This window comes from Peromyscus leucopus, unplaced genomic scaffold (genome assembly GCF_004664715.2).
Source record: "Peromyscus leucopus breed LL Stock unplaced genomic scaffold, UCI_PerLeu_2.1 scaffold_877, whole genome shotgun sequence".
NCBI lineage: Eukaryota > Metazoa > Chordata > Mammalia > Rodentia > Cricetidae > Peromyscus > Peromyscus leucopus.
In genome coordinates this window covers 1-22175 of record NW_023505813.1, presented here as the reverse complement: position 1 = coordinate 22175, position 22175 = coordinate 1, and the positions used below count along the sequence as shown (strand labels likewise).

Genomic DNA, 22175 nt, shown 5'->3' with positions numbered 1-22175 from the left:
CTGACGCCCACGCAGCAGCTCCGCAGTCTGAAGAGACAGGCCTGTCTCACCTGGAAAACACCCTGGGCATCGGCTGTCACCGCTGTGTGCAGAGGGGTGCGGCCCGAATGGTCCTGGGCGTTGGTGTCCGCGCCAGCGTCCAGCAACGCTTGGCTGCATCCGCGCGGGCATAGCGGGCAGCCAAATGCAGGGCGGTCTCGCCAGTGCGGTCAGTTCGCGCTCCGAGCTGGGCCCCCTGGCAGATCAGGTCTGATATGATGCTGGCTGATGTGTCATCCGCCTCATCCTCCTCAGCCGGCATCGGCTCCAGGGCTCCCCCGCAGAAGGAGGCCAGCATAAGCGGTGTGAAGCCATCTGCGGGGACCAGGAGGGTGTCACAGGCATAGGGGTCTTCCTGAGGGACAATGCCAGGGGCACTGCAGTAGACACAACTGGGACACACTGCACCGTAGACAGGTAAATTTCCCCAACTGCAAAGCCACCCCAACAAATCACATGATTTACCATGAAAGGGATTCCAGGAAGCAGAGCGTTAAGAATAAAGGGAAGGGGTACTACTCCTTCCCTGGTTTTTCTTTTCATGCATCCCCAGTAGCAAGTCCTACTTAGACCAGACGGGAACTGGTTTATTTGCATCTTAATCCCCTAGCCACACTGACTGGCCCCTGGATGAGTACATGGTTCTAGTCCCAGTCAGAACGCATTCTGAGACTTTCCCGACAAGCTGTACAGCTGGAGCTAAGTGTGAAAAGTAAATCAAATATCCAGGATCCAAGGCTTGGTGGGTAAACTGGACCGCCTGAATTCGATCCCAGACTGTGGCAGGAGATAACCAGTTCCAGCAAGGTGTCCTCTGACGTCCTCTTGCACTAATACACACAAATAGGTGTCGTTTTTAAATAAACCCCAGCTGGGTGTGGTGGCACACACATATAATTCCAGCACTTGGGAGGCAGAGGCAGGCTCTCTGAGGCCACATCCTCATCTACAGAATGAATTCCAGGCCAGCCCAAACACTGTCTCAAAAAAAAAAGCCTAGCAGTGGCGGCTCTGCCTTAATCCCAGCACTGGGAGACAGGGGCAGGAGGATTTCTGTGAGTTCGAGGCCAGCCTAGTCTACAGAGTGAGTTCCAGGACCAGCTAGGGCTATCTCAGAAAAAAAGAAAAGAGAAAACAGAAGGAAATCTCAGCTTCATGAAGAAAAGTTCAGGATCCAGCTATCTTCAGTTTCCAGCTACATGCCAGTGTTTTACTTAAACTGCTTTGCATTGGGCCCTTATCACTTACAACCTAAAGTCTGGCTTAACACCCGCACCAGGCACAGAAGCCCGGGCACTCCCAGAATACAGTCCCACGTGTGATCTATCAATAGGACCAAGGAGAAGTCTTTGGGGAGGGGCACTCACCGGGGCCACGAACGTTGACATCCATGCCATCAGCATCTGCGTCACCCTGGGGTGGAGTCAGTGCCATGGCCGGTGCCACACGGATATCAGCAGCAACCAGGTGGTGTTGGGTCCATTGGCGACAATCCACAGGCTCCTCAGCCCCATGCTTGGCTCTTCTACCTGGAGGGACACAGATACAGGCTCTGATCTCCCATTCGGGGTGGGACAGGACCAGAGAGGGGTGGGGAGTCCCACGGTGTCACTGATGAAGCTGTATCCAGGTCAAGGAGACCATTGACAGCCTGCTGTCTCAAAAAAAAAAAAAATTAAAATAGTGGGAAGAGGTCTCAGCTCGTAGACATACTTTAGATTAGACATGGCTCTCCACACATTGCCTTGGCACACATGTGCCACACATGCAAACATGTGCACACATACACAAAAATAAATATTTAAAAAAGAAAAAGAAAAAACATTTTTAATTAAATTATCAAAATAAGAGATAACTTGCCTGATGGCCCAAGTTGATCCCTGGAATCCACAGTGGACAGAGAGAAATGATCCCCAAGTTGTCTCTGACCTCCACACACATGACCATCACACAAAGTAAATAATAAACAATGTTTTTTTGTTTGTTTGTTTTTTGAGACATCTGTATGGCCCTGTCTGTCTGGAACTCCTCCTGTATGGAACAGAGATCCACCAACACACACACAGGCCATTAAAGCTTGGCATCCACCCTGCGCCACCACCTGCAATGTAAATTTTTTTAATTATCAAAATAAAGCTGTCACGGTGGCACACCTATAATCTAGCACTCATGAAGGAGGACAAATAGTTCACAGCCAGTCTGGCCTACATATTAAGACTCTCAAAAAAAAAAAAAATAGGATGCTAGCCACACCTTAATACCACAGCACTTGGGAGGCAGAGGCAGGTGGATCTCTGAGTCTGAGGCCAGCCTGTCTATATAGTCAATCCTAGCCAGCAAGATGGCTCTGCAGGTAAGCACACTTACTGCTAAGCCTGATGACCTGATTTGGACCCAGGGGACCCACATGGTTAGGAGAAAACTGATTCTTCCAAGTTGTCCTCCGATCTCCACACAACACTGTGGTATGTGTATCTAACACATACACGAAATAAATAAAATGTGTTGTTTTTTTTTAAAAAAAAAAAAAAAAAAGGTGTTTTAAATTATGTGCATGGGTGTTGTGCCTGTATGTCTTTGTACTGCATGCATGCTGGTGCCCGTGGAGTCCAGCAGGCATCGGGTCCCGTCTTCTGGAACTGGAGTCACAGACTCTAAGCCACTCTGTGGGTGCTGGGACTCAAACACAGGCCCTCTGGAAGGGCAGCCAGCACTCAATTGTTGAGCCATCTCTCCAGCCTCCAATTTTTTGTTTGTTTGTTTTGTATTTTTTTTTTTTTTCCCGGAGCTGAGGATCGAACCCAGGGCCTTGCGCTTGCTAGGCAAGCGCTCTACCACTGAGCTAAATGCCCAACCCTGTTTTGTATTTTTTTTATTTATCTATTTTACAACTCACTGCTGTTTTTCCTCCTTCCTCTCCTTCCAGTCCCCCACCCCAACATCCACTCCTCCATTTCCATTCAGAGGTCACGCCTCCCATGGATATCAACCAAACATGGCATATCAAGTTGAAGACTGGACAAGGCAACCCAGTATGAGGGAAAGGGTCCCAAAAGCCAGCAAAAGAGTCAGAGACAGCCCCCACTCCCACTGTTAGGAGTCCCACGGAAGACCAAGCTACACAGCTGTCACATGTATGCAGAGGCGCTAGGTCAGTCCCATGCAGACTCCTGGTTATCAGCTCAGTGTCTCTGAGGCTCCCATGAGCCCAGGTTAGTTGATTCTGTGTGTTTTCTTGTGATTTATTGACTCCTTCTGCTCCTACAATCCTTCTTCCTCCCTCTTCCTCTACCTAATGTTTCAGTCTCCAATTTTTTAAAAATAAATAAATAAGAAGAGCAAAATATTTGGAGTTTTTAAAAAATTAAATGCAGTTCTCATATTCTATGAAATACAGATCCCTAGTAAAAGAAATGTGGAGGCTAGATGCTGTGGCACATGCCTGTAATCCAGCTATTGGAGCTGAGGCAGGAGGATTATTTTCTTTATACACTGCCAGCCTCAGGTAGTGCGTGAGTGTGTGTGTGTGTGTGTGTGTGTGTGTGTGTGTGTGTATGTTGGTGTGTGTGTGTGTGTGTGTGTGTGTGTGTTGGTGTGTGTGTGTGTGTGTGTGTGTGTGTGTGTGTGTGTATGGTGTGTGTGTGTGCCCATGAGTATGGAAGCCAGAGAACCAGCTCGGATGTCACTGCTCAGGACTGTCCGTCTTCTCTCATGAGACAGGTCTCACTGACCAGGGTCTTGCCAAGGAGGGCTAAGCTAACTAACTAGCCAGGAGTCTGCTGGCTCCACCTCACCAGCACTGGGTTTACAAGTGTACCATATAGTGCCTGGGTTGTGTTTTGTTTCTGTTTTCCCATGTGGGTTCTGGGGATCAAGCTCAGGACCTCAGCACTTTACCGACTGAACCATCTGAAAATGGAGAGACCAGCCAAATGGGTAGGGTTCCTAGAAATAAATGGAGTCCAAGACCAGTTGGGGACACTTTCAGCCTGGACATGCTGGACAAAGAACAGAAAAAGCAGTCACTCTGTGAGCCAGAGTGCTCCCTCTAAGGCAGTGGTCTCAACCTTCCTAATGCTGTGACCCTTTAATATGGTTCCTCATGTTGTGGTGACCCCCAGCCATAAAACTTTTTCATTGCTACTTCATAATTGTAATTTTGCTACTGTTATGAATCATAATGTAAATATCTGATATGAAGGATATCTGATATGCGACCTCTGTGAAAGGGTTGTTTGACACCCCCAAGGGGTCGTAACCTACAGGTTGAAAACCACTGCTATAGAATAGCCTGGGAGCAGGAGCTTGTGTGAGGAAGAACCAGATGGAGAAGGGGTAACCCGGGTAACCAGTGGCAAATCTCCTTCCCTCCTAACAAGGCAGCAGAGCCACATTAAGAAGAAAATGAGGTCACACAGATGTAGCAATTGTCTGGACCTGGCAATGGAGAGAACGGAGACTTCCCCAGGCTCTCCGGCTGACCAGGGTGTCATGACCTGGGGCCCGGAGGGAAAGAGAGAAGCAGGCAATACCTTCAGTCTCTTGGCCTCTGGGCACTCTGAGTCCATCCAGTCAGTGGCCATCTCCCCCATCAGACTCTCGCTTTTGGCCATGTTCCTTGGGGAAAACAGGAAGAAAAAAATTTGAAAAAGTGCACTGGAGACATCTGGCCTGGAAGGAGGATGTAGGGTTCAATTCAGGCAGAGGTCATAGAGGCAGGTCATGGGTCACAAACTGAGGTAGGTTCTTGGGTTGTTGACAGGTTCCAAAGAGGGATGGAAGGATAGAGGTGAAGTTACAGAATCGTGTCAGGTGGCAATCAACCTTTTTTTTTTTTTTCCCATTTGTGTATGGCTGCGTGTGCACATGCATGTTTTGGGCACACGAGTGTGCATGTAGGTGTCCAGATATGAAGTTGATAAATAGGAATCATCTTCAATCTCTCTTCAGTCTTGGTCATTGAGGCAGGGTTTCTCAATCAAACCAAGAGCTCATGGATATGAGCTAGTTAGCTTGCTCTAGAATCAGGACTGCAACCTTCCAAGGCAGGCTGCCATGTTGTGGACTATTACTTTAACTACATAAAGGTGTGTTACATTTGTTTATGTTGTGGAATATTACTTGAACTATGTAAAGGCGTAAAGGCGTGTTACATTTGTTTATGCTGCATTTGTTTAATTATGTAAAGGTGTGTTGCTGCTTCACCTTGCCTGCCTAAGGCACCTGATTGGTCTAATAAAAAGCTGAATGGCCAATAGCAGTAGAGGGATAAGCAGGCCTGGTGGGCAGAGGGAATACATAGAGGGAGAGACGAGAAGAGAGAATGAGGAAGAAAGAGAGGTACATGCCTGGAGCCAGAAGCCAGGCAGCCGTCTACCAACCAGACACAGAGGAAGCAGGAAAGTAGGACATACAGAATGAAAGAAAGGTAGAAAACCCCGAGGCAAAATGTAGATGAAGAGAAACAGGTTAAAACAAGAGCTAAGACAAGGCCGAGCATTCATAACTAGTAACAAGTCTCCGTGTCATGATCTGGGAGTTGGTTGGTGGCCCCAGAGAAAGCCTGCCCTACGCTGCCATGCCCACCAAGCATTTAGGGAACTTATGACATTATATGGGTTCTAAGGATCCAGACTCCAGCCGGCACTCCTGTTCAGCAATCCCTTAAAGTCCTGAGCCACCCCTCAAGCCCCAGGCAGCCAGAATCTCAAGGTGTCAGGAGTGGTACACACAATGGAACAGGGATAGATAAGGAAAATGAGGGATCTAGATGATAGTGTCAAAGCTCATGAAGAGGAGTTATTCATGCTAATGGAGGGTAGCCAAGATTGAAAATGTCATGCTGAGGAGTTCATAGAATCCTAGGGGAGGTTAAAAATCAGGATACAGTTGTAGGTATTGAGGGATAAGTCAAGTTGGAGGCTTGGGATCAAGGACCACAGGGAAAAATGAACACTGGATTGGGTGGAAACAGGGGTCTGGGGTGAGGTCAAAGGTACGGGTGGGTTGAAACCAGAGGGGATTCAGGGATCATCAAGGACACAGTCCTCCTTAGTCAGGGACAGGTTGAGATGATGACGTAAACGTAGGTCTTGAGGACAGCAGTCACAAGGGAATGAATCAGAATGAAGTCTGTGAGCCAGCTCAGGATGGGGCCAGGGAAGGATATGATCAGGAAATGAATAGAAATAGAAAATAAGATCAGAGGTCAGAGATCATGGGCAATCCCCAGGGATCATGGAGTCTTTGGTCAAAAGGATGAACACTGAAGCCCCAGATGGAATCTGAAGTTAAAGAAGTCAGGTGGGGTCAGAGGTTGGAATATGACCAAGGTGGGATGACCCAGAGCTTGCAAGGCCCCATAAGTTAGGGATAGAGAGAGCACAAGGTCCTCACTTCATGCCCAGTGCATCTTGTCCCACGGCTCCCTCCGGCCCTTGTGGCCAGCTGCTATGTCCTTGTGTAGTGCGAAACCCTCAGGGAACCAGAGGGTGCTGTGTTCACGCTTTTGCGCCTGGCCACCATGACACCCAGGATGAAGATGACCAGCAGAAAGACGCCCCGGCCACCAAGCAGCGGCAGCAGGGCACGCTCTGCTCCGGAGGCTCCAGTGCTCTCCTGTAAAGAAGGAAGCAGTGGGTGAGCCCTCAGCCAAGGAGCAGAGCAGGAACAACCCGGCGGGGTTTCCGTCGCAGGCGATGGCTTAGATGTGGAGCGAGCAACTAGAGGTGGGCTTCGACTGTGAGAGGCTCTCACCCACCGGGCTGGCTTAGCTACGGGCAGGGCTTCAGCAGAAGACCGAACCACTAGGATCGAACCACTCTCTGGGGCCCACGTGCTCTAATGGCCCGCTCTTTCTTCCCACCTCACCTCGAACGTCCCGCAGTGGGTAGGGGAAATCAAGTCGCTCTACTGCTGACAAGGCTCCCAAGGTAGTCAGCAGCGCTCTGGGCATCAGGAAGCAGTGGTCATTCTCTGGTGACTGCAGGCAGAGCCGATTGTCAATCTCCAGCATCACTACAGAGCTGCGGGAACAGAGCAAGGGACCCAAAGACTCAACAGCTGTCTATAGCATCCTAGAAAACCTCAGAAAGCCACCCCCATCACCACACCACCCACCCAACTCTCAGCTGAGATCCAACCCCACTAAAAAAACCTGTGGAAGATGCATTGCCAGGGAGCGCTCTCAATTAAGAAGTGTGAAACCCAAGGTCTGGATCATCGGTGCCCTGTCCACTGTACCCAGCCTTGGGCTATAGTCACTCACCGATCACCTCGGGACCCAGCTCACGCCGACCCGGGATTCAGAGCCAGGGCTCGGCCGGTGGTAGGGGAAGACCATGGCCTGGCCCCGCGCATCCAGGCGGAAAGCGCAGCGAGGTGCGCAGGATAGCGCTGAGTCGCTGCAGGAAATCGGCGCTGGAACGCAGCAGCTCCTCAGGGGGCAGGAGAACCGTGAGGACCAGAACCCCTCGGGCCAGAAGGGCTGGGACCTCGCTGGCGCAGTCCAGCCCATCCCAACCACACTCCTCAGTGTTGCAGCCCTGGTCACAGCGGCCATCTGCAAAGTGGTCGGCGCAGTACTTCTCATACACCGGGCTGGAGGCAGAGAACACATGGTGAGGGATCCCCAGACACCTAAATGCACACATGGCAAACAGCGGTACTGCACAGTGCTTGCACAGGCGGCTAGAATGTCCTTGCAAATGTCAGGCTTTCTGTAAACGCAGCTGTTGGCTGTATAACCACAGGTTCTGTGTCCGTAATTAGAAATACTTGGCACTAAAACTATTTCAGAGTTTAAATTAATTTGAGTTTTAGAATATTTGCCTATTTGCTTAAATATTATATATGCAATGAAATATCTTTCTATACATATTGTTTTAAGATATGATCTCATGTATCTCAGGCTGGCCTCAAACTCCTATGTCAGCCAGACATGAGGGCATACACCTCTAATCCCAGTACTCCCGGCAGAGGCAGTGGGGTGTTTCTGTGAGTTTGGGGCCAGCCTGGGCTACATAGTCAATTCCAGGCCAGCCAGGGCTACATAGTGAAACCCTAGCCCTATTTTAAAAAAAACAAAAAACAAAAAAAACAATGTAGCTAAGAGTGATCATGAACTGTCCTGCCTTCACCTGCTGAGTGCTGGGATCACAAGCATGCATCGCCACTCACACGTTAGGTGGTGCTTGAGGCAAAACCCAGGGCTTTGTGCATGTGAGGCAAGCGCTCCACCACCTGCGCTTCCTCCCCAGCCCGAGTCTAAACACAAAGGGACACAGCCAAAAGTAGCTGAGTGTGCCTGAGTTTGGGGGTTGTTTTATTGCCATGCTGGGGATTGAACAAGGGCCTCATGCTATCTCGGCAGTCCTCGGCCACTGAGCTACATCTCAGCCTGTGCCTGAATTCTGACTGCAACCTGTCAATGAAGTAAAGGATGGGATTTTCCACTGTGGCATCATGCCCATGCTCCACACAGTTCAGGGTTTCGGGTTTGGGATTAGGGGTGCTCAACATCAATTATTAACTGAGCACCTGCTGCATGCTGCTCTAAATACCAAGATCCCACACACAAATCCTTGCCTCAGAAGAACTGGCATCCCTGTGGGTGGAGAGAGATGTCATAGGAGACAAGTGAGGAGAATGTTCAACATTCTAATTAGATGACAATCAATGGTAAATATAAATGTGCATGTGGTACTATTTGGAATTAAATACTAGGAAGCAAGGGATGTGCTGGGGGCACCTAAGAGTAATTTACAATATAGATAACACCATCTACGCAAAGGCTTGAAGGAGGTGGGCGGAACTTCGGGGAAGAACAATTCAGCCAGTGGGAGCAAGCAGAGCGTCCCCAGGTAAGAGCAGGTATAGGACATCTGAGGAGGTCAGGGTGACTGGGGCGCTGGGGAAGGTTGGAATGGAAGATCGTGAGAAGACAAAGGTAGGAGAGGGCTCCAGACAAACAGAGGGGCACGGGGCTGGAGAGATGGCTCAGAGGTTAAGAGCACCAACTGTTCTTCCAGAGGTCCTGAGTTCAATTCCCAGCACCCACATGGTGGCTCACAACCATCTGTAATGAGATCTGGTGCCCTCTTCTGTGTACATAATAAATAAATAAATCTTCAAGCTGGCCTTGAATTCATATAGCGATCTGTCTGCCTCTGCTTCCCAAGTCCCAAGATGTGAGCCACTATACCCAGCTTAATTTTTAAAATTTTAAGGAAGACAGAAGAACAAGTCATAAGTATAGACAGATGGGCTGTGTAACTGCAGGCAGGCAGAAGCAAATGGGCAAGATATGAAAATACAAACAGACAAAGATGAGGTACACAGGCGGCGGCAGGCGTGAGAAACGAAGGACCAGCCCCATCAGACAGTCCAAAGACAGACTTTCAGGGAAACTGGGCCAGATGTGGCTCACTGACAGACAGTGCAGCAGCGTATAGATGGACAGAGGGACAGAGTCGGGGGGCTCACTTGCAGGTGCGTTCGCGGCCACCAGCGTAGCAGTCAAAGTTGTCATAGAGGCAGGCTGGAGAGCTGCAGGCTGGGTCACACCGGCTGTTGTTGAAGAGGCGCCAGCACTGCAGTGCCTCACACTGCCGCCAGGGGTCGTCCACGCTCAGCGAGCAGTCGCCGCCGTCCCAGCCACAGCCCGGGCTGTTGCATTCGCGATCGCAGTTCTGGTCCCCTCGCTTGGCCTGACAGGCGGCTCTCGGGCACCGTGGCTCCTCGGGGACCTCAGGAGCTGTGGAAGGGGTCTCGCAACGCGGGCCAGTCCAGCCCGGCGCGCATACACAGCGGAAGAAAAGGGACGATCTGTACCGGCAGGCATGAGCCCCCATGCAGACACGGGGCAGCTGCGCAGCTGGCGTTAGTTGCTCCTGAGGGCGACGCCCTAGAGACCCGGCAGAAGGGCCCGGACAGCCCGGGAGGACAAGCACAGCGCGGCCCGCGAGCGGTCTGCTGGCATGGGATACCCACCGGGCACTTCAGCTCTCGGCAGGAGCGCGCCACCCTCTCACAACGCAGACCCCAGAACGGCTAGTGAGAGAACCAAAAGAGGAAAATTGGTAGTGAGAAGAAAAGAAACAGGAGGTAAAAAGAGAGAAGTGTGAGGGTCGAGACTTGAGAAATGATGACACCCCACCCCACCCGCCTCACCCCATCCAGCGACCTCCCCTTTCCTCTAAAGACCTGACTTTGAAGATAAGCCACGCCTTCCCCAGGAGGCCACATGGCCAAGCCACGGCTTCACTAAGTTACACTCCAAACCATAATTCAGCATCTCTCAGAACTCCTTTTTGCCTTCCCCTTTTCCCTTACAGACATACCCTTCCCCAAGGGCCTCCATCCCTGCCACGCACACCTACCTGGACACAGTGACAGGTGAAGGTCAGCCCACCTCCAGGGCCTGAGCTGGGACGGCACTGGCCTCCATGCTGACATGGCTGGGACTCACAAGGGGACAGGGCAGTCTGACAGCGAGGCCCTAGACAAGCAGATGCCGGGAGGTTCAACCACAATGGCAGACCCACAGTCAGGTTCCTGGCCGGTCTATCTGCCATACTTACCTGTGAAGCCGGGATGGCAGAGGCAGCGGAAGTGCCCACCTGGATCTTGTAGGCAGTCCCGGGTGTGTGCTGCGTGGCAGGCACCTGGGCGGCACTCATTGATGTCTGCCTCACAGTGCAGACCCGTGTATCCCGGGGGACAGTTACAGCGGAAGCCACCCACCAGGTCCACACAGGTGCCATTGTGTAGGCACCGGAGGCCCGAGTCCAAGGATGATGAGCCTGGGCCACAGTCATCCTCATTGATCTCACAGAGCACTCCTGGGGGATGGGACAGTGGTCAGTCAAGTCTAGAGACTGCCTCTTATCCTGTCCCCCAACCCTGGCCTTGACATACCGAGTGTGCCAGGGGGACAGGAACAGAGATATCGGGCCACAAGGTCAATACAGGAGCCTCCATGCTGGCAGGGCCGGGAGGCACACTCATCCACATCGTCCTCACAGCTGTCACCAGAATAGCCAGCAGGACACTGGAGTGGGGCAAGAAAGGGATTCACTCAGGCCTAGGGGACACAGACACGCCCAGGCATACCTGTGGACACGGAACCCCAGCACAAAAGGACACACATAGACATCCAATATTCAGCCAACATAGAGGGCAGCCTTACTCAGTACAGGGAAACACTCTGTCCTTGTAATTTTTTTCTCAACTTGAACTAAACCTAGACCTATCTGGGAAGAGGGAATCTCCCTTGAGAAATTGCCTCCTTCGGATTGGCCTGAGAATAGCTGTGGGTATATATATTCTTGACTGCTTGATGTGGAGGGGCCCAGCCCACTATGGGTGATCCCATCCCCAGGCAGGAGGGCCTGAGCTACAGAAGAAAGGTAGCCGAGCAACCCAAAGAAAGCTAGCCAGTACGCAGCATTCCTCTGTGGTCTCTGCAGCCTCCTGCCTCAGGCTCCCGCCCCGGCTTCCCTCAGTGATGGACGGTAACCTATGAGTTGAAGTAAACCCTCCCTCCCTCGGGTTGCTTCGGGTCAGAGTGAGACTGGGGAGGCCACCAGCACAGCCGGTACACAGAAACGCACAAGGGAAACACCCATCTAGACACAGACACTGGCAAGTCCCTCAGACCCACAGAGAGACGCAGAACTGGAGACAGAAACTCACACAAATGTGCCCAAATCCATCCACAAAGACATGAGGGTTAGGAGCTGAAGAGATGGCTCAGTGAGCAAGAGCACGTGCTGCACAACCAGGGGGACCTGAGTTCAAATCCCCAGCACCCACTTAAGAAGCTACCAGCCCAACTTCAGGTTCAGGGAGAGAAACTCAAGGGAATAAAGCAGTGGTAGAGGGGACACCTGATGTCTTCCTCTGGCCTCCCAGCACACTCCTGGGTGCACCCAGTGCACACACACAGACATACACCCATAAGAAGGGAAAAAAGACTGCTAAGTCTGGTTGCACACTTCTCTAGTCTCAGCACTCAGGAGGCAGAGGCAGGTAGATCTCTAATAGTTCAAGGCCAGCCTGAGCTACATAGCGAGACTCTGTTGAAGAGGAGGAGAAGGAGGAGACGACAAGACATGCAGCCAAGTGTGGTGGTAAATGCCTTTAACCCAGCACTCCAGAGCCAGAAGCAGATGAATCTCTAGGAGCTGGAGTATAGATGACTTACTTACCTCCATACATGAAGCATCCTGTTCCCCCACCTCAGAAAGAGACATGCCCACACCAGGGAAAAGAAACACACCCAAGCACGATTAGCTTCTCTTCCCTCTCCTGGGATGCACACTTACCTCACACACATAGCCCCCCATGTAACCACGGCAGGTGCCCCCATGGTGGCAGGGCTGGGCTGTGCAGGGGTCCACTTCCTGCTCACAGTGACTCCCGGTGCGGCCCTCTGGACACACACAGTAGTGGGAGTGGTCCTTGTCTACACACTGTCCACCTGCCTGACACAGCTGCTCCGACAGCACCCCTGAGAAGCGGAGAGCAGCCTCAGGCCATGCCCCCTTCCCTCTTCTGGGCCACATCACACATACATCCAGCATCCCTGCCAGCATCAATCCCTAGTGTCTCACCACAATCCAGAGGGCGGTCAGGCAACTTGTCAACAGGCCTGGTCTCTTTCCATAACACCCAACTTTGACTCCCCTACCGGCTCAGTCACACACACACACACAGCATCCCAGCTTATCTCCCACGACAGACACCATCACCATTCCTGGCCAGTCTATTCCACAGTCACACACACACACACACCGAACCACACACCTCGTTAGACCCGTATGCTGTGTGGCACCGTCACACCCCCTTCAGCCCCACACGCCCACCGCGTGCTGCCCCTCACCCATCTGGGCTGCAGCCTCCTTGCAGGGTAGACTCTGTATGTCACACAGGCGGCCACTCCATCCAGGGGGACAAAGGCAGTAGGCCCCAGTCTGGACACAGCGACCCCCATTCTGGCAGGGTGACGGGCTGCACCAGTCCACCAGATTCTGCAAAAGAACCCCTCAAGGTCAGCGCTGGGAGAGACCCCAGAAACAAGGTGGGCTTCTCCCTCCAGGATGCCCCACAGGCCCCAGCTGGTTTCCGGACTCTTCCCCAGGACCTCAGACACCACCCACCTGACAGTGACTCCCAGTGAAGCCCTCCCGGCAGGTGCACTGAAACCCCGGGTGGGTGGGGTTGCAGATGCCCCCATGCAGACAGGGCCGGGAGAGGCAGGGGTCAGCCTCATATTGGCAGTGGGTGCCTTTGTAGCCCGGGCGACAGAGACAGCTGAAGGAGTTCACGCCATCCACACAGGTCCCTCCGTTGAAGCAGGAACTAGAAAGTAGGACAAGGGAATCAAGTTCCACCACCTTGAAGGCCAGCCTGACCCTCCAAGTGCTTCTCAACATCTGGTCCTCACTGTCCTCAACAAGCTATAGCTCTGTAGAGATCCCACCTGGTCCCTTCACCTATGGATCCTGCTCCAGTCTGGGCCTCGCAAGGGCTGGAGTCTGCGACTTCCATGCAGCCTTGCCCTTTCTTGGACATATGCTATCATCACCAGAGCCCTCAGACAGATGCCAGGCCCAGGGAGCCCTCTCTGGTCCACATTCTGTCACAGGGCCCTGAGTGTCCAGCCCACACCCCACCCACCTGGGGCTGCAGTCCGGCAGGTCATTCTCACAGTGGAAGCCTCCGTAGCCAGGTGGACAGGTACAGGTGAAGGAGGCCACGTGGTCAGTACAGGTGCCAGGGCCACAGGGGCTGCTCAGACACTCATCCACGTCCAGGGCACAGGTGGGGCCAGCAAAGCCAGTGAGGCAGGAGCAGGAAAAGGAGCCCACGCCGTCCTGGCAGGAACCGCCATTGAGGCACGGGTCTGCAGTGAGCAGGAAGGAAGCCTGGTCATTCCCTATGGCCACGTCAGCCTGGAATAAGCCAGATTCAATCTAGAGGGGATGCTCCTTTTGTTTGTTTGCTTGTCTTTGAACCAGGGTCTTGCTACGTAGCCGTGACAGGTCTGGAGCTCAATATGTAGAATGGGCTGGCCTCGAACACAGTGATGAGCCTACATTCTGCCTCCTGAGTGTTGAAATTAAAGGCGTGCACCACCACCACACATAATCCAGAGGGTCACTCCTGATCAGAGATCAAAGTTTGCCCCTTTTGTGGTTAAAGCCTCTTCCTACAAGTTGTCCTCGGGCTCCTACATGAACGCTATAGCACACATGTGCAATGTACACACAAGTAAATAAATGCAAAAGCAAATGTCAAATCCCCTTTGGAGGAAATGGGGAAGGGGAAGAGTGGAGGTGGGGGGTAGGGACTGGAAAAAATTAATTAATAAATAAAAATAAAATTTAAAAACTCCCCTTTGAGCTATAAAGCTGGCCCTACCTATCCTGAAATTCAGACTCTGTTGTGGAATATTCCTTTACACTGTATGAAGATGTGTCACTGTGACTGGTTTAATAAAGAGCTGGATGGCCACTAGCTAGGCAGGAAGAGGTTAGGTGGGACTTCTGGGGACAGAGAGCTCTGGGAGGAAGAAAGGAGAGGTCGCCAGCCAGACACAGAGGAGGCAGCATGGGCAGTACAGAGTAAAGGTAACTGAGCCACGTAAAAGAACTTAGATTAAGAGATCTGGGTTAAGTTATAAGAACTAGTTAGGAACAAGCCTAAGCTAAGGCCAATCTTTCATAATTCATAAGTCTCCATGTCACTTTTTGTGAGTGGTAGCCCAAAGAAAAATCCACATACAAGAATCTGCAGGTTTGCTGGGCAATGGTGGCACACGCCTTTAATCCCAGCACTCAGGAGGCAGAGGCAGGCGGATCTCTGTGAGTTCGAGGCCAGCCTGGTCTACAGAGTGAGATCCAGCCCAGGCACCAAAACTACACAGAGAAACCCTGTCTCGAAAAAAAAAAAAAGAATCTTCAGGTTCAACCAGCAGATGAGAAAGAGTGAAAACCAGAGCTCACATGAGGACTACACACGCACTTTCTTCTTACTCCCTAAGCAACAGAGTGTAACAAGCACGTGCGTGGCATCTACACTGTGCTTGCTACTTTAAGCTGTGTAGAGGGTCCGGGAAGGTGGTTCGGCCGGGGAAGGTGCCTGTCACCCATGACTGACTACCTGAGTTCAATTCCTGAAATCCACACGGTGGAAGGAGATAACCAACCCCTCCAAGTTGTCCTCTGGCCTCAACACGTGCAATGTAGCAAGTGTGTGCACCAACACACACACACACACACACACACACACACACACACACACACACACACACCATACACACAATAATAAGATTTAAATTAAAAATTAAGCCTAAATTAGTAAGACGGCTCAGCATGGGCTGACACCTGCCACCAAGCCCGACATCCTGAGTCGTAGCCCTCGGTCCCTGGAGGTGGAAGGACAGAATTCCCAAAAACTGTCCTCTGACCTCTACATGTGGCACACATACACATAATAAGTCAATGTAGAAATTTTTAAATAAAAAGTAAGGTACCCAGAGATGATTTAAAGTCTCTGGGAGGATATGCAGAGGCTATTTGCAAACACTAAGCCATTTTAAAACAAGAGACTTGAGCATCCATGGAGTCTGGTATCCACAGAGGCTTTGGGTCCAGTCTCAAAGCACCAAGGGACACATGTACTGTTACTGCCTGCTCGGATTGGTGAGCTCAGCACAGACCTTGGTGACTAGGGTAGCCACTACTAGCCACAGGAGACTAATGGGCCCTTAACATTACTGCTAGTCCAAATAAAAATACATTTAGCAGAATTCAAATTTTCAAAAGCCTATACGTGGAAATGAAAATATTTTCTTGTTTGTTTGTTTTTTGTTTTGTTTTTTTGGTTCCTCTGTGTAGCCCTGGCTGTCCTAGAACTCACTCTGTAGACCAGGCTGGCCTCAAACTCAGAGATCCGCCTGCCTCTGCCTCCCCGAGTGTTGGAATTAAAGGCGTGCGCCACCACCCGGCCATGTGGGTTTTTTTTATCATTACTTTGTGCATATGTGTGTGTGTGTGTGTGTGTGTGTGTGTACATGTGGTATTTGTGTAGAGAGCAGAGGACAACTCGTAGGACTGAACTCGGGTCATCAGGCTTGGAGGCAAGCCCCTCTAACTGCAGAGTCATCTCAGCAGCCCAGTGCTTATTGATTTAGCAGTGCTGCAGACAGAACGAAGGCCCTCGTGCGTGAGGAGGGTGACAGAGCTGTGAGGACACAGCAACACTGTGCCAGGCACATATATGGCTTGGCGGGTGGGTTCCCTGGGGAAGCGCCCCCATAGCTCCCTGCACTTACTGGGGGCACAGTCGTCAATGTCCTGATCACAGAAAGGGCCAGTGTATCCCCCATGGCAGATGCACCTGAAGCTCCCAGGAAGGTTGGTGCAGGTGCCATGGGGGCCGCAGGGTGAGGCACTAGCACACTCATCCACATCCTGCTGGCATCGTGAGCCTGGAGGGGAGAAGGGAAGTAGTTACGGTTAGAGGAGTAAGGTGGGGTGTGAGGGTGCCTGCAGCTCAAGAACCTGCAGGCTGAGGCAGGAAGAGGCAAAGGCAAGCAATTGCCCCTGGGTATTTGGCACATGCCACTCCTGAACTATGTTCTGCCTTATCTCTGCAGCTGGTGAACGTACACCCTTCAAAGACTTGTCATCAAACCTCAAGCATCCCAGCATCCTCAGCCCCACATGGCTCCCTCTTATCCTGAGCTGACTCGTGTGGGCTGCGAATGTCTAGATACAGCTGTCTTTGCCCAGAATGAAGGACCTTCAAAGGCAGAGCAGGGGTGGGTCTGCTTTGGGCTTCCCAGCATCACCCGACATGAAGTGAGGAGCAGGAAAAGGAGGTAGAGAGACAGGAGGAGGAAGAAGAGGAGGTGGGAGGGGAGGAGGAGGAAAAGGAGAGGAGGAGGACATTGGTGTACCTTGCCAGCCAGGGACACAGGAACAGACAGTCGGCTGGCCAGGGTCAGACTCACAGTGGCCTCCATGCTCACAGAGGCTTGGAGTGCAGGGGGACAGCACCTCACACTGACGGCCTGCAGGGAACCAGCAGGGTTTAGGTCATCTTGGAAGACTCATTGCGCCCATCTCCCCCAGCCATGGAGTCCCACCCTGATATCCAGAAAGACAGAAAGAGAGAGAAAGGAAAGAAGAAAAGAAAAGGCAGAAAGGGCTGGAGGGATGGCTCAGCTGTTAAGAGCACCCGATGCCCAGTCATGGGGACCAGAGCTCAGACCCCAGCACCTATATAACAAACGCTAACCCCAGCTGCAAGTCAGAAGGAAACAGGAGGACCACAGGGACTCACTGGCTTCCAGCCTATCCAAGAAAGCACAACCCCCAGGTTCAGGGAGAGACCGTGCCTCCGAGGAATGGGTAGAGAGTGGCAGAGGATGACCCCTACGTCCTCTTCTGGTTCTGGCCTCCACGCACAGGCACGTGTGCACAGAGACACATGGGGGGGGGGATGGGGGCAACTAAACAAAGCTTTAAAAAGAGTAGAAAGGAAACGTGAGAAACGAGGGTATCAGGGACCCTGAGGAGGAATGTGATGACACACACCCTGGAATCCAGGGGGACAGGTGCAGTGGAAGCCTAGTCCATCGCTGGTGCAGGTACCACCAGCCTGGCAGGGCTGGGACTCACAGGCATCTGGAGCCAGGCTCTGGCTGCAGCGGGGGCCACTCCAACCGGGCTCACACACACAGCGGAACCTGGTGGGGGAGGCAGTCAGGGGTGGCAGGTGACCAGAGACAGCAGAAGAGGGGTCAGGAGTTGGGGAAGGGCCTCACCCGCCAGAGGCGTCATGGCAGACTCCGTGGCTGCAGGGCTTGTGGGCACAAGGATGATTCGCAGGCAGGCAGAGAGGAGGCAGGGAGCCGGGCGGACAGAGGCAACGGAATCCATTTTCCCCGTCCACACAGGAGCCGCCCTCTCCACACGGGCTGGACGCACACTCGTTGATCTCCACATTGCAGAGGGGCCCTGGGAAGCACACAGGCAACTTCGTTCCAGAACAAAGAGAGAGGTTGCTGACTGAGGGGAAGGGAACGCCTTCTTCTACACCACACAGCTGTGTCCCCATGTGAGGAGGCCCTCATTCTGCTGACGGGGTGACAACCCCAAACCAGTGAGTGAGCAAGCTCAGGATACGACAAGGCAGGTGTGCTCTCTCTCTCTCTCTCTCTTCTCTCTCTCTCTCTCTCTCTCTTCTCCATCTCTCCTTTCTCTTTCTGCTTTTTAAAAAGTTTGATCGTTTATTTAATTTATTTATTTCATGTGAGTGCTTGTATGTTATGTTAGTGCAGGATGGTGTGTGCTCCGTGCCCATGAGAACCAGCAGAGGGGGAACTGGGGTTACAAGCAGTTGTGAAACACACTGAACACAGAGAGATCAAACCGGTGCCTACATGGAGCCTTCTACATTCTAGGGTACTTGCTACAGGAAGGTACTCCTGCAAGCTACCAAAGGAGAATGTGAACACCAGCCCAGCCACGAACCCTCTGATCTACAAATGGTGTCCCGCCTCCAAGACAGGCTAGTGCAATGGCGGCGTGAAGTTTATGGGAGTAACCAACCGATATCCCAACCGAAATCTGATTTGACTGAAGGCTCACTCAAGGAGAAGCCCATACCCGACATTTGCTTCAATAGTCAAGAACCTGAGGCCGGGCGTTGGTGGCGCACGCCTTTAATCCCAGCACTCAGGAGGCAGAGCCAGGCGGATCTCTGTGAGTTCGAGGCCAGCCTGGGCTACCAAGTGAGCTCCAGGAAAGGCGCAAAGCTACACAGAGAAACCCTGTCTCGAAAAACCAAAAAAAAATTAAAAAAATAAAAAAAAAAAAAAAAAGAACCTGAGGCTAGGTAGCCCTGGGGCCTAAGATAAAACCAAATACTACTAGTCTTAAGAGTAAAAAAATAAAGTAGTGATAAAATGCCTCCTAATGCTATTCTGCTGTCCTCATAGATCACTGCCTTGCCCAGCGATCATCAGAGGAGCTTCCCCCTGCAGTAGTTTCCAGTCTGATGTTTCTGTGGGATTCCTGAGTGTGTGGATGAGTGGGTCTCTGATTCTTTTTATTGTTGTAGTTGTTGTTGTTGTTTTGGTTTTTTTGAGACAGGGTTTCTCTGTGTAGCCCTGGCTGTCCTGGAACTAGCTCTGTAGACCAGGCTGGCCTTGAACTCACAGAGATCCACCTGCTGGGATTAAAGGCGTGCACCACCACTACCAGGTGGGTCTCTGATTCTTGTGTCTTCTCTTGAGCTCTTTTCCTTCTGGATCTGTTTTGTCCAATTCCAATGTGTTGGTTTTTGTTTTATCTTATTTTATTTTATTACATTTTTATTTTATATTAAAAAACAAAAACAAGCAGTTATGAGCTACCATGTGGGTGCGGGAACTGAACCCCAGTTCTCTGCAAGTGCAGAAACTGCAGAGCCAGTTTCTTTGGCTGGCCGAGTGCTCACTGATGCTCAGGCTAGCCTCGAACCTGTACCAACCCTCCTGCCTTTGCCTCCGAGTATTGAGGTTACAGGCATACATCACCATGTCTGGCCTTGGATAATCGTGTGTGTGTGTGTGTGTGTGTGTGTGTGTGTGTGTGTGTGTGTGTGCAAATAAAGGGAGGAATGGTTCACTGGGGGGGGGGGATGCTTGCCACCAAGACTGACGGCCTGAGTTGGGTCCTTGGGACCTATATGGTATTATGAGAGAACTGAACTTCACACATACACAAAATAAAATGTAATTTTTAAAAAATAAAGGTGTGTGTGGGGAAACCCACCCAAAAGAGACTTGGAGCTTAATCCCTATCCTTCAAGGCCCTCCCCGCTCCATGGCAGCCACCTGCCCACCTGTGAAGCCAGGCTGACAGATGCAATCGTAGCGGTTGATGCCGTCATGGCAGACTCCAAAGGTACAGGGGTTGCTGGCACAATCATCAATGTTGACTTCGCAGTTCACACCTGCAGGGAGGGGAATATGGCAGGGAGTAGCCGCTATTGGCAAGTACTACTCCCAAACCCCTCACGGACACCCCACACACACACCCGTATACTATCCCTGTCACAGCCCAGCCCCAGACCCCACCTGTGGTTCCGGGAGGACAGCGGCAGAGGTACTTGTCCACCAAGTCCAGACATTTGCCCCCGTAGCGGCAGGGCTGGCTGCGGCACTCATCCACCTGGCTCTCGCAGCGTGTGCCCGTGTAGCCCGGGGCACACGCACACGAGAAGCTAGCAATGCCATCGACACAGCGCCCATGGTGGCAGGGGTCCGGAGAGCAGTCGTCCACATTTCGCTCACAGAGAGTGCCCTCAAAGCCTGCAAGAACAAGAGGTTAGGGTCTGCCGCTCGCTCGTCCATGCTCGTCTTGGCCCAATTCTAGCTCAGCTCTCAGGCCCCACCCCTTCTCCCTTCCGTCCCACCCTCCAAGCTCCGCCCCTTTCACTTTAAATCCCACTTCCAGCTGCTCCCTGAATCCTGCCAAGAACCCTGCCTACCTCCACCATCAGCGCCACACCCCAGCTGTCACTGGCCCTGCCCTGGCCTCGCTGAAACCCTCCTCTGAGGCTGTCCCCAGTTCCGCTATCGGTCCTTGACGCCCGTCAGCCCACCAGCCCACCTTGAGGTCCTTGCCACAGTCTCACGGTCCACCCTCACCCTCTGCACAGCGACACTCATAGCCATCGGGCTGGTCCACGCACTTGGCACCATTCCGGCAAGGAGTGCTTGCACATTCATCCACGTCCAGCTGACACATGGACCCACTGAATCCTGGGAGTAAGTAGTGGAGGAAAGGCGACATTCATCGTCAAAGCAGGCACCCTGCCTTATTTGAGTAGGAAACCCCCTTTGCTTTGTTTTAAATTAATTTCAAGGTAGTCAAGGCCAGGGACACATCTCAGAGGAGAAGGGTGCTTGCCCACCAAGCCTGACCACCTGAGCTCAATTCCCAAGAATAGTGGAAGGAGAGAACCCACATACACAAAAAAAGCAATTAATTAAGTAATTACTTTCTTCTTAAATTTCAGTGTTGTCATAACCTGACATGCCAGGCTCTCTGTGCCAGGTCCTCACCTGAGGGGCAGGTGCAGCTGAAGCCATTGACTCGATCCTTGCAGACACCACCATTGACACATGGACTGCTCTGACATTCATCGATGTCCACCTCACAGTAGGTCCCCGTGAAGCCTGGGAGGGGACAGGATGGGGCACTGGAAGTTCCCTGAGCTCAGGGGGTCTTTTTCACCTTAGTTTCAGGGCTTTGGTTTTGTTGTTGGTTTTTGTCGAGCTAGGTTCCTGCTATGTACCGTGAGCTGGCCTCAAACTGATGATCCTCCTGCTTCAGCTGCCCAAATGCTGGGATTACAGGCGTGCACGACCACATTCAAACTTAGATTTAGATTCAAACAAGCTGAGCCCTCGCCCAGCTGTGGTTTCACATGGACCAGGGTTGATGAAGCTCCCCCTTCAATAACATCTGGCAAAATTCTGCTCTGGCCCTGCACCTGCCTGATCCAGGGTCACAAGGTTTCACCCTAAAGACACAGAACTCTCCCTCTCTCTCTCCAGCCAGGAAGCTTTAAACCCAGTTTGGGCCAGCAAGATGGTTTAACAGAGAGAAGGACGCTTGCTGCCAAGCCACACGGCGTGGAACCCTCATGGAAGGAGAACTGATTCTTGAAAGTTGCTATCCAATCTCCACACTCACACCACGCCATGAACTCATCAATGCGTGCACACACACACACACACACACACACACACACACACACGAATGTAAACTTTCAAAGAATTATTGTTACCAGGCACAGTAGCACATGCCTTTAAATCTAATATTTGGGAAGCAGAGGCAGGTGGACCTCTGTGAGTTCAAGGCCAGCCTGGTGAGTTCCAGACAGGGTCTCACTATGTAGCCCTGGCTGGCCTGCAATTCTCTATGTACTGAAAGTGTGTGTCACCACAGCTGGCTTGAAATTTTTTTTTGTTTGTTTGGTTGGTTTTGTTTATTTGTGTGTGTGTGTGTGTGTGTGTGTGTGTCACACACATGGGTATCCTCAGAGGCCAGAAGAGGGTGGTATATCCCCTG

At 51.9% G+C, this 22175-nt stretch overlaps 1 pseudogene; it reads right to left on the bottom strand.

The window, feature by feature from the left end:
* Positions 1-21316, bottom strand: part of LOC114680871 — a 32377-nt pseudogene extending 11061 nt beyond the window's left edge.
* Positions 21317-22175: the final 859 nt, after the last annotated feature.